Source organism: Diadema setosum, chromosome 5 (assembly GCF_964275005.1).
Source record: "Diadema setosum chromosome 5, eeDiaSeto1, whole genome shotgun sequence".
Taxonomy (NCBI): Eukaryota; Metazoa; Echinodermata; class Echinoidea; order Diadematoida; family Diadematidae; genus Diadema; species Diadema setosum.
Genome location: NC_092689.1, coordinates 35,749,391 through 35,762,865, shown reverse-complemented (window position 1 = coordinate 35,762,865; position 13,475 = coordinate 35,749,391). Strand labels below are relative to the sequence as shown.

Below are 13,475 nucleotides of genomic sequence, written 5' to 3'. Positions count from 1 at the left end.
TGTAGTTGTAATATCTGGAGAATTCATAATCGTAGATGATTACTTGCTGAATATACTGTATTTCTTTTCAAAGGAAAAAACCTCACTTTCGGATAAATATCTTAACGCTCGTCTGGCCCGCAGCTGCGTGGAAATTAAGAATAAGATTTTAGAATAGTTCAGGATACTTTTCGCAAAAATGGGGGCTGGAGAGACGTGTTTATTTATCAAGTTCTTGCCACAACGTATGATTCAAGTAAACGGGGATCAGTTCACTCGGTATAAAATCAGAAACTCGGCAACGTAACCACTGAGGTAGGAAATACAGGAAATTAAAAAAAAAGAATCACGAAAAGAAGAGAAAGACAGCACACCATTAAAGTACATGGAGTGGAAGATCTGATCTGACTTTTTTAAAACCACACTGGGGGATAAAAAAAGATTGCAATTCATCAAGTCTCATCAACATTACTCATCATCAGAACTAATGCTATAGCGCTGTGGGTCTGAATGAGTTAACGAAAGAAAGTCTGGGAATTGAGTGATTTGACCAAGAAAAAAAAAGTTGTTTTTTTTTTTGTTTTTCTTGAGGTTGTTACCTCAAGATGAATGATGGTATGGATGGCTATAGAACTGGAAGGGATGGGGAGAAAAAAAAAAAACCTGTTCATTAAACTGATCTCTGAATGAATGCAGTACATGTATCTTCTTCTCTTGAATTCAGGGCGCCATTTTGGAGAACGATGAGGTTGGGTAACCATGGTTACTGATTTTGATCTGCACATTGCAGCTATATAGAATTGTGGTTATGTTCACTGTTTGATTGTTTGTTCATTTTTCATGGAACAAATTTGATAATAAGTGATAAGAACACATACAAATCTTTAAAAAAAAGACAGAAAAGAGACCAACTTTCTTAATTCTCGGAGGAGGTATATGAACTACTACAATGGATTGTTGTTTGTTAGTTTGTTGTTGTTGCTGCTGATTATGTTGTTGTTGTTGATGATGATGTTGTTGTTGTTGTTGGTGGTGGTGGTGGTGGTGGTGTTGGTGGTGATGATGATGGTGGTGCATGGTGGTGATGGTGGTGGTGGTAATGGTGGTGGTGGTGATGATGGTGGTGCATGGTGGTGGTGGTGGTGGTGGTGATGGTGGTGGTGTTAACGAGTTGTTAGCAGCAGCGAAAAGTCATCTAGAGCACTTCGATTTTAGTAAAATGTTTGCCAGTTTCATATTTATTCTGAAATCTCCATAGAATTTGAAAAGGACCAACACTTACTATAGGTTGTCGTGTTACGAGTTTATTAGTCAATGGATAAACAGAGGCGAAGAAGTTGTACAAGAAGATAAAAACATATCTCAAGTATTTCAGTCTTAAAGGAGACCTCCGCAGGATTTTGAGATTTTTACATTTGAACAACGATAAATTACTTATACTGAGTACAGAGTTTCAGAATTTATAGTGATTGGGTTGAGAAATAGGAATGTATTCAAAATTTATGACAAATTGCAATGAACAAGGATGATGACATGGCAGCCTCACCATAAGAGTGCATGAGTTGGGGCTCACGGAAACAGAACAATTAAGAAGAAGGTATACATACATTCTACACAGGTGAACTTGTTAATCAAGCGGTATTGTAACGGAATTACACTGCTACATTTCTGAAATACGTGAGGCTCCTATGTCATCAACACTGTTCAATGTAATTTGTTTAAGATTTTTCAGAGTATTGGTTTCTCTGCTCAAAGACCACAATAAATTCCAGAATTATATACATGGAGCTGTCGATTTATGTACTACATGATGTGAAATTATGAAAATCGTCTGGAATGCCCCTTTAAGGGAAGAGCACTACCCGGGAAATCCATTCTGGTAGAATATAAGAAGCAACAGCGAGGGACACAAAGAAAACCAACACATTAACATCATGGGCATCGTTTCACTTGGATGATATTCTCAGTAAACCCATTGATATGATTTTTATAAAGCATGCATTTTTCCTATCCGCACGGTATACACCTACGCCTGAAATAATTTATACTGATTTTGTCAATGTTGTGTGACGAAATTCCAAATATAGAGACTCGAGCAGAGTGTTCAATACATCCACCCTATTTCCAGCATTTTGCAGGGGTGAAAAACGTATACAATTTGCAAGATGGTTTTTTTTTCCTTAGAATCTGTGTTGTAAAATATCCACTCTAATCGAAAAATTTGCATGTAGGGCATACTCTATACAAAATACAACAACTCAATGACTGAGAAGATCAATGCAGTGCACTTTGGCCTTCAAGAGAAGTCCTTCAAAAAAGCCTACGGTAGCGAATCTCCATAGAGATGCAACTTGTAATTAACGATGAAAATAATAATAACATGATTTCCGCCCGACTTCCATCGCTCTGTTCCCGAGCACTCGTTGACGAGCTATGTGCTACATATTCTTGCTTACCAGACAGTGTTGCGTCCATAATTAAGTATTGTGAGTCTTGTCTGTGTAATGTGTATTAAACTGCAGGTGTATTTATGCAAAGGGGGTGGGGTTGGGGTGGTGAAGGTTAGTGGGAAGGGAAGAGCGTCTAGTGTAACATTGGTGTGTTAAGACGACCTTTATCAACATCAACTTTAATGCCTAGAGGTAAGTTCAATTTGCGCGAATATGCATAAATCATCGAGAGAAAAAAAAGGAAATCCCTTTCAGAGCAAAACTCCACACCATGTAGTCCAATTGACTCTGTCAACAAAAGCCAGAATGGTCGAGGTGTGTGTCAAAATTAACCAAACGGTTGCGACCCAAATTCCACAACTTACTTATTGTGATGTTTGATTCTGAGAACACTGATTTCACTGTGTCTATGATGGGTGACTTGGCTATGCAGTGGGACAGCGCTTTTGAACGGTACTTTTACTCGGTAATGTGGGGGAAAAGAAGCATGAGGCATTATGCACTTTTCTTTTATCTTTGTGTGCAATATCTGTAGTTGGGAGAGACAAATAAACGCTCTTTTAATTAGGTGATTTATTTTTGTAATCACGTGGATGATTTTATTATATTTGTGTGTGTACGTGTCTGTGTGTTTGTATGTGTGAGGGTGTGTGTGTGTGTGTGGTGTATGTATGTATGTGTGTTATGGCGCCAACAGAGTAATATATACGATCAATATCTAGGTACGTAGTTATTTGTTTGTTTTTGTGGGGTCTTCTTTAATTGCAGACATTTTAGTTCAGAGCCCTTTACTATTGTTGGCTCTCTATCAGCTTGCTGTATGAACAGGCTTCACTGCACCATTAACGCTGTCAATAAGTCTGAAAGCTCACCAAAGTTAGTTTAATATCGAAATGGAAAATTCATTTTATCAGGTCTTTATTCGTTTCAATATTTCTTGCACCGCTGCTTCCAGAGTACCAATAGGAAAGATCTCGGTTCAACATAATCGTCAATAAGTTCTAGTCCAGTACCCATCCATACATTACCTCATGCACACATTTCTTCTTTATGTTTTTCAGGTATCTTGTACTATTTGCACTTCCCAAGCGAGTTCGTTTTTGCATTGTGGTAAAGATTCTCAACTCAAAATACGCCTACACACCGTCTAAAACCACATACTCTAACACACATGGCATGAGTATACGACTACACAATCTTATGATTATATCGATGTCACAAATAGAATGGTAATGATCAATTTTACATTCTATTGACCATCCCTTTATCGATTAGTATCTCCTCTTCTTAATATTCGCACTTTCGTTTCATTCGTTGTTTGGCGAAAAAGAAGGAAAACAGATGATGGAAAAATGCCACCGGACGAAAGAATATAAATTGAAAAGAAAATGGTTTGAATGGTGAATTTCTTCTATTTCACTGTGTTTTGTGTGCTCCTAAGACCAGAATTTATGAGTATGTAAGATAATGAGAACAATTAGAAAGAAGAATGATAATGAGAAATTAGGGGGAAAAAGAGAAATGTGTATACGTGTTCTTTTCGCTGTCATTAAGTATACCGCTGATGTGTAGTTATGCTTCATTTTCCCCGATTGGTAGCATTCTTTGCTTACTTTTGTCAAAATATTGATGTTTTCATTACATCCAAGCGTTCTTCTCATTTCAGAAAAACATTGAAAATCATCCACTTTAAAACGATGAAAAATTATTGTATTTCTTCACTGTTTTATTCGTTAACCGTTTGACTGGATGCAATGCGTGTTTCTTATTTGCTGAAGAAAATTTTTCTTCGTTGATGATAAAATGAACTAAAGTATATTCCTACAACCGATGTTATCAGTGAAAACAGCAAACCGTTCTGCTGTGCAGATCGGAACCAAATCCTCGGGATAAATTCTCCCGTTACTAAAAATACATGCAGGACAACAACAACACATTCTAACAAGGAGAACCGATGCACGACCCACGTAAGACACGACATAATCGAAAGAATTCGACATACATCCCAGGCTCGAACAAATGCAGTATACACTAATGGGAAGGATCTCCTTCTAGAAAACAAAAAGAGCAATACCAATATCTTATTTTGGACACCACCCCCTCCCACCTCCAGTTATCCCTGATAATGGCACGCCCAACAATGGCACCGAAAATGGAGTACGGTCAAGGGAGAAACGCTTTCTCCACATACTCGTCAATGCTGACCTGTAACGAACAGAATGCATGCAAAATCCGTAATATGTTTTTGCAAGAGGAAGAAAGGGAAAAAAAGGACACAAAAGTGCACTTAGCTCTAAGATTGTCAGTACCTTATGATTTGCTTTCATTCTTTCTCCGCCATTCAGCGACCGATAGTCAAAACCTATTTCATCTGTGCTTTAACTGGCGATGCGCTTGGTCTACGCAAATTCTCTACGTCTAGTGCTGGAGAAAGGGGGGGGGGGAGGGAGGGGAGATAGAAATGACACTGCGTCTATAACCGGTATGGCATTGAGCAGTCATATACACAATTAGGAAGGAAAGCACCAGCAATATTATTGACTCTATAGTCAAAGACGGCCTACACAAAGCGACCGCCATCAGCCAAGGTTGGGCGAACTACGCAATCCATAATGACGTTACGTCAATACGGCACAATGTTGCACAATAAGCTGAGAATTCCCAACCCCCTGAAAGTCTGTCATTTGTAGATTTCTTTTTATATGTCTGTGTGCGTTTTTTGTGGTTTCCTTTATTCCACCGCAGGCACTAAAAACATGGCATTACTACTTTAGGGAACAATTGCGAGATATGAATTTGGCTGCTAAGTAATGAAAGTACCATTCATTTTCATTATTTTCTTGAAGTTAGATGTGTAAGGGCTCAACATCTAAGTGAGATGAAAAGTCGGCATCTTTTTTCCACATATTAAAACATTTCACTGCAGTGCTACAGACACTTTATCAAATGATAATCATGATTACCACATTACTTGAAACCTCATTTGCCTTCTTCTTTTGCTCACCCCAAGCCCAAACTTGATGTCCCGGTGAAATTAATGGTCATTTTCTGTTGGAAAGTTTTCTAGCTCAGGGCTTGATGTGAATGATAACTGAACAGCAACATACTTGCGGTCCGACTGGGCGAAAGCAATTTTGATGGAGTTTACCAAAGAAGTAGTATTACAAGCGGTATGTGCACAAGTTGTCAGTCAATTTCCTTAACGCTGAACACCGTATTATTCCTGAATTTTCTGCTATAGTATTATTTTTTCTGTTTGATTTCACTACGTGCTCAGTGACACAATCCTGCTGTCAGGATCAACAATAATTATGGTACACAGGATTCACTTAAAACCATGATCAGAGAAAATGTCTTATTGCGCAAAATGTAAGTTGTTCTCAAATAGAAAGAAAAGATAGAGACAAAATGACCACACAAAAAAATGAGAGTCAACGTTTTGATACAGGAAAATGAAATTTTGTACCCTAAACAAATTTCTCAGTAGGTGCTGATCTTAGCTGTGGCGTTTGGCATCTGTCGAGAGAAGGAAAGGGAGGGGAAAAAAGGTGGGGGAGTATTTAAGAGAGAAAGAGAGAGGGAGGGAGGGAGGGAGACAGTGAATGTGTGTGAGAGAGAGCGAGAGAAGGAGAGGGTAGACAATGAAATATTTTCTTTCCTTCATTCTTTCTCTCAAAGGACAATCACGGTCAATTAGATATGTTCGTCGCCACGAGTGATCGAGTGTCCTTCCCCAACACAAGCACAAGTACTGTATTTTGAAGACGAATCAATAAATGGGTAGGCCTATGTATACTGACGCGAGAAAGGGTACAAAGAGAAAGAAAGATAGAAAGAAAGATATATAGATGGATAGATCGATCGATAGATAGATAGATGGATCTCTCATTGCCATACAAGAATGTAGAGCAACCGCGATAGATATATAGATAGATAAATAGATAGATAGATAGATAGATATACATAATAGAGAGGTAGAGATAGTGAAAGATAGAGAGGAAAGAGTAAAAGGTAGATGAGATTTGTAAGAGAGCAGAGTGAGAAACGTATATCTTAATCCATCCGTTATAATCAAGCGAGTTGAAGCAAAGAATATTATTTGCCAGTCTCGTACTGTATAGTGTTGTTATGAATCTGCTTATGTTTACCTATTTTCCTTGGTATTTATTTATTTTTTTTTTGAGGAGTGTTTCCATTTATATGTTACGTAGTCGTTCAGACTGCAATGTTTAAAGGACATTATATTTTCCAGATGATTTTATATAGACTTTTGCATTTGAACTATCTACATATTGGTATTACTGGGTACTGAGTTTCAGAATTTATAGTGATTGGGATGAGATATGAGAATGTTTACAAATCGCAAGGAACATGGATAATGAGATAGCAGCGTCACATAAGAATGCATGATTTGGTTCTCAAGGAAGCGGAACAAAAGAAGATACCATCAATTCTATACCAGTGATCCCTGTTAATATCCAAGTGGCAATTGTAATGGAATGATATACCTACATTACCGGAATATAATGAGCCTGCTTTGCTATCATCCTAGTTCTGTGTAATATATTTTGGGTTTTTCAGAGTATTGATTCATCTGCTCAAGGACCACAATAAATTCCACCTATCTATGCATGGCACTATCGATTTATGCACTGCATGACGTGAAATCATATAAATTGTCTGTAATGACCCTTTAAACACGATTTGTCGTGTATAGATGATGTCTGATTGTTGATTATTTGTATGTTTTCGTGACACTGGCGGCCTGTATTTTTATAACTTCCCATGAAGTGTCGTCCATATGTATTTTTTTTCCTCAATGGTATGTGTCCGTCATTGGTTTTGCTATGATTTCGAACTGTACAAAGGACATAATTTATCATTATGCACCTCGACTGTTGATGCTCGTTTTTTTCTCTCTTGCACTGACCGCAGTATAGTGTACCATCGACCAGATGGTGATTCATTTCATTTTACGGACGTATGGAAGCCTATAGGAGAAGCTTGAAACAGTATCAAACAATGAACAGAGACAATAGTGATCACATGCATGCTCAATAAAATTATCATACCTTGTGTCCGTATTCCGTATTAAGCGCCTAATAAATGCATTGTATATCATTATTATTATTATTATTATTATTATTATTATTATTATTATTATTATTATTATTACTATTATTATTATTGTTATTATTATTATTATTATTATTATTATTATTGTTATTATTATTATTATTATTATTATTATTAATATCATTATTATTATTATCATTATTATTATTATTATTATTGTCATTATTATTATCATTCTCCTCGGATAATTACCTAATATAGACAATCACTAGGATGGGGTTAGACGGAGTCCTGACAAATTATTCAACGACTATTCCTCTGTGAGATGATTCTATGCCTCTCAGACATTTTTCTTTTTGGCGTTACGATTGTTATATGAGACAATTTTTACAGATATATTGTCTAACTGTTGTACTATATCCAAACAGACAGTGCCCAAAGTGCTTATATAATCATGAAGATGAATCTCACAAACTCACAAGTATCATCCAATAATTATGCCTGATCGGCTTAGACAAAAAGCAGGTTATTTGAGGATTCCCCCACTTCGCATATAATTTTAATTTAATAGAGACAGGGAAGATTTCGTCACACATCATTTTCTTCAGCACATTGTTCACCAAATGCATTCCGATTTGCTCCTTCCTATAGGAAGACCGCTTTTGTGGCTATTTTTATACAACACATCTCACGACGAAGAAAAAAAATCTCATGAGTTGAGCTCCTTTATCGAAGTTACTCAGGTATCCTAATTTGATGGAGGTATGTAGAAGGGGAGAAAACAGAGGAGGTATGTAATATATACTATGTGCCTAGAAAGTCAAGGTCGTTGCTAATAATAATAATGCCATTGCACAGCTTTTTCGCGTTTGGGCAGAGGCGTTGAAAATGTCACTGGCGAAATGAAGTGTCGCCCCTCGTTTATATTGAGGGTTGGTTGTACACAAAATGTGTACAAATTTCCATGAACACATATATTCACATACAAACGCATGATATGAATACATATATATATATATATATATATATATATATATATATATATATATATGTGTGTGTGTGTGTGTGTGTGTGTGTGTGTGTGTGTGTGTGAGGTCACCTATACATACAGCATTGTCTTCTCCTAAATGATTGTAATTCTAATAATGTGAGATATAATGAGGAAAGAGAAAGTGGTGATTAGCTTTAAAATAACCACTCCTTTTTTTTTTCTTTTTGGGGAAGAAAAAGTGCCGTGACTCAGACTTAAATATTAAGAATATTAGAATTTAATGCAAGTAAACGATTTGCAATTTCACCACATTTCCCGGGGAAAATGTATCTGTAGATATCATTCAACAACATTACTTAACAAATCCTTTAAAAAAATTAAAAGTAGATAACTGCGCTTAATTCGTCATAAAGAAATGATGACCTTTCGGAATCATGTTTTCACCGTTATGGGGGGGGGGGGCTGGTTTAAAGAATCAGAGAAATGTAATTCATAAATAAATTGCTTATTTGAGTGAGATGAATTACGCTGATTACTGTACGGTTGCCTAATTAACAATATCAATTCGTTTGCATGTTGTGCCATGATAGTCACAAATGTACGTGGAATAAATCGCGGACAAATCTTCGTATATTCCCGTCGATTCATTGGTTCATGTTCATACCACCTCTGCGGCCTCCCATGAATTACCCAATTTATGTTCAGCCGGATAATTCAATTTGTCTGGCGGATACGGGGTATTTTTCTGTTCGAATACCGGTGACGTTCACATTCACGGTATCATTCACACAGCATGTAATGACCTCCCCCTCCCCCCCCCCCCCCCCATCTCTCCTCCTTTTGCCTTGGATCTTGTGTCCGGGTGCATGCTGAAGTTTTACTAAGACTGGAAGAGAGAAAGAGCGACAAACAGACAGACAGACAGACAAACAGAAAGGACGAAGATGTGGGAGAGAGACTGAAACGTTATGCAGTGATTAAAGATTTAAACTCTGCGAACTTGTTTAACAAGACCCTGGGCATGATGAACGCCTATATGTCAAATCTTTCTCGTGCCGGGGTTGGGGTATCGGGAGGGGTGTCCTCAACGTGAATGCGATTGAATCTGTCAATCATCTTACGAAAATACACGATTCTGAAATTCTTCCTCTATTTCTCTCATGCTCTCCACACTCACCCTCTTCTCGAGAAGTGAAAAAAAAACACAACACCACAGAGACACGGAATTGAATTAACAGCGCCCTGTTCTTCTGTGTTAGCCGAGAATACCCATAAAATGATGACTCCATAGGGGATAATGGTAGTCACCCTGCCATGATGGCAATGTACAGGAAACTGGGTCGCCCTTGTTTATGGGTTGTTTGCAAATGGAACTTGTATTTACCCTCCACTTTCCGGAAGACACGTGAATAATTTAATGCTTGGGAGAGGCACCTTGTAAAGAAGCGCTATTTTGATGTAACGCTTTAAGGAAACCTGGAAGTCTTTGCCTTTTGCTTCCATTACGCGACTTGGAATCATTGGACGGGTCTTGTAAGCGTTTAAAGAACTAACTATTGAGAAAGTGTAACTGCAACGATCCTGACAACGAGCAGAAGTCCTGACAGTTGTACTGACTGTTTACTCTGGTAGTCTCTAATGTATTGGATTACTATAGTAGCTAGCTAGAATCATGTCACGGAGCCTTAGCGCATTCGATTGTAATGGCGGCAAGCAGGTTGGGCCGCGTGCGCACGGTTCTGACGTTGTGACTGTGACGAAATCGTGGTTTCACTATCATGCATCATTATATCGAAATGCTGATCACCTTTGACTCGTGATAACTAACTCTGGTCACGTTCTGTTTGGCTACTTGGCCACCGTTTACACACGTGATTGATGATCAGCATACAATCATATATCACCGCCATGCGTTCAGAAACCGCTCAATGCATCACTCTTTTGGCGGAACGAACACGTTCACACACGACCAAGCGCCACCACATTGAATGAACAGTCACAAGTTTTTCACAAAAGCAACATAAAATGTTGAGAGGACATCAACCGCCATGTGGCGATCAGTCGTGTATGAGGTGAAATACCTCAAGTCTAAATTGTTGGCTACAAAAGCTGCGAACTGTGTGCCTGTTTATCATGTACCGTTGGGAAGGGGCGTTTTAAAAATATCATTCTGTGCAATATACAACGATGGTTCGATACTTAAATTGCACTGATTGTAGACTAAATAAGATTCCTTTTAATTCCTACATTATAGAGGTATGGGTAATTCAGACCTTTCATCAGAACAGTAAATCTGGAAATGTCTTTATGATGGAGAGGAAACAATATTGCAGATTTCCAGTGAATACATTCGGACCCCGAAAGAGAAAATCCAACAGTTATTTCAGTTCAAAGGGGAGCGTATTTTCAAGTGCATTGGGGTAAGTTTTCATGTCTTTGAAAAAAAAAAGACAAAACAAAAACTCCGAGATGTATTACCGCAAGATTTCATACACAGTGTCGGGAGACATTATTCTTCAACCGTGCAAAAATTCTGTGACGTTTGAAAAAGGGATATACGGCCTTTAAACTTGAGATTAGAACGTCAGCTGCGTTCAGGCTACTAATTGGCCAATTATGGTATTTCAAACTAGTGATATGATGGCCGTGATGACAGTCATTGAACGGACACTTTGAGAGAAGCAGACACTCGAGGCATAATTTCAAGGGTACGGACGTCAAGAGAAGTGTTGTCCGGATGTGGAATATTCTTGGGGTAGCACGGCATTGTATGAATATGTTAAACGTGTAGCAGAAACGCATAGCACGTTTTCTTTGGCCTTGAAACTAGTTTGGGCGGTATACTCAGGAAATGTGTATGTCATGGCGAGTGATTTGGTTGGATGAAATAGTGTATGTGCACTGTATGTGTGCGCGTGTGTGCGCGCACGTGTGAGTACGATTAAGGAGATGTTAATGAGTTTGATCAAGTTGATCAAGGTAACTTCGTATTTTAAGACTTATGTCTGGTTTTGTATTGTGAGACTGTTGCATGCATAGGCCTAATTTGTAGTTTTTGTACGAAGTCACTTTGTTTGTTTGTATGAATCTGCATAAAATGATTGTTTGTTTGTATTCGTTTAATATGCTGTCAAACGAAATTCGAATAAAAGATATCGTTAAAAAGCGTTTGCGTGTGTTCGCGTGGCTTTGTGCGTGCGTGGATGTATATACTAATTACAAACCTAGGTCCAGAGGTATCCGTAATTATCCGGTTCAGCAATCATACATTGATTCTCATCCATCTTTGTCTTAAAATGTGACAGATACTTTGGTGTTGATTTAATATGGTGATAGTTAACAACAGTTTAGATGAGTTGGTTTTATCTAATTTCCAAATTTTGTCGTACTAAAGAGAAATACAATTCTGCTTGTGTGCGCAAAAATATGCAGATATTAAGAATGTATCCATTGCCCGGTACCATACCTCTCATATGAAATGACTAGGTTTCATCAATATTCATGTCCCTTAAATGCGTCTTCTTTCGTTTTCAAAACAAAGTTGTCTCTTTTATAGGTTAAATGAAGATGACATTTGTTCAGACTCGGATAGAATATAATACAGTTTTTGAATGATAACCACTCTGAGATGTCGTAGAAATTCACATTTTGATCACCTGAAACAAAAAGTGACGGTTTAAAAAGGGCTGTTCCTCCCTCGTAATGTGTTTCATGATTCCTTCCACTCAATTATGTCATTCTAGTATCAGAATTGACAGTGGTTAGTCGTCCTTGACTTCCTAAATCCGCTGCCGGAAACAACGTGAATATACTGTTGTGCAGGGCACGCATACTTCTTTGTATGATTGTTGTATTCTTAATTTTGCCTGCCGATTTATGTCTACCATTAATGGTATAGTGGTTAATTTGAGTTGAATCTGTCATTTTCTTTTCGTTCTTTTTTGTGTTTAATACTCTCGAGATGAGTTTTCCTGAGACACTGTTTCCTGATTTATTTATGTCTATCATTTTGGGTATTCTGATTAATTTGAACTGATTCTGTCATTTTTCTTTTCTTTGTTTTTCCTTGCGTTTCATACGCTCGAGGTAAGTTTTCCCAAGACATTGTTTTCATGACGGAACCGTGAAAAGCTATTAATACTGAACCTGTCGTGAATTAATGTGCGTGTGGGTGTGTGTGCGTGTGCGTGTGCGTGTGCGTGTGTGTGTGTTTGTGTGTGTGTGTGTCTGTATGTGTGCCTGTATATGTGTATTCCTGTTGTTGTTTTTTATGTCCCTCCGTGACCTGTACGTTGTCAGATAACAGGTGCTTGCACCGTTTAAATTCATATACAGTTCTAATCTGTCGCACTATTCAATAATCCGAAGGGAACGAGATTAACCACATAGCTGTTCGTCAGAATTTTGTATCAAGTCAGTAAAACGTTTGTCGTAATTGGCCGATATCCTACATCGCGCGTTCGCCCTTGACGATCATTAAACGTGGGAATGAATCACATTTGGAAAGCCTCATCCTTTTGACAAAGTATTAAGCAAGTGAAGTTGATTTGTCCCTCCCTCCACTCTCAAACACCGACACAATAATTGGTTTTACTCGATTCAAATTACATGGTATTTAAGCTCGATTCAATTCTTCTCATCATTATGGCACAACGTGAATAGTTTGTTGCCTATTGCCAGCAACGTAGGGCAAACTTCGAACTTATTCTCCCGGGGGGGGGGGGGGGGGGGCAATTCACAAGGTTTGCCCCTCCCCCTTCTGTCATAAACGAGGAGCGAAGTGAAGTGTACGTTGTTAAATTGTGATCTTCTCACACATGGGACCTTTATTTATTTATTTTTTTAATCCTATCCAAAGAACCGAGTGTTCTGCATTCTACAAGAAGGAACGGTAAGAAAACTTAGTGTTGGTCAGCTGAATTCACTCGGACTCGTACCCAAGTCGTTTTAATGTATTAAAGGCATACGCTATAGTATAC

At 38.1% G+C, this 13,475-nt stretch overlaps 1 protein-coding gene across 1 annotated transcript in view; it reads right to left on the bottom strand.

Moving 5' to 3' along the window:
* The window catches only part of LOC140228879 (uncharacterized), a 54,256-nt gene that overhangs the window by 12,980 nt on the left and 27,801 nt on the right, over positions 1-13,475 (bottom strand). The gene's annotated exons all lie outside the window — the stretch shown is intronic.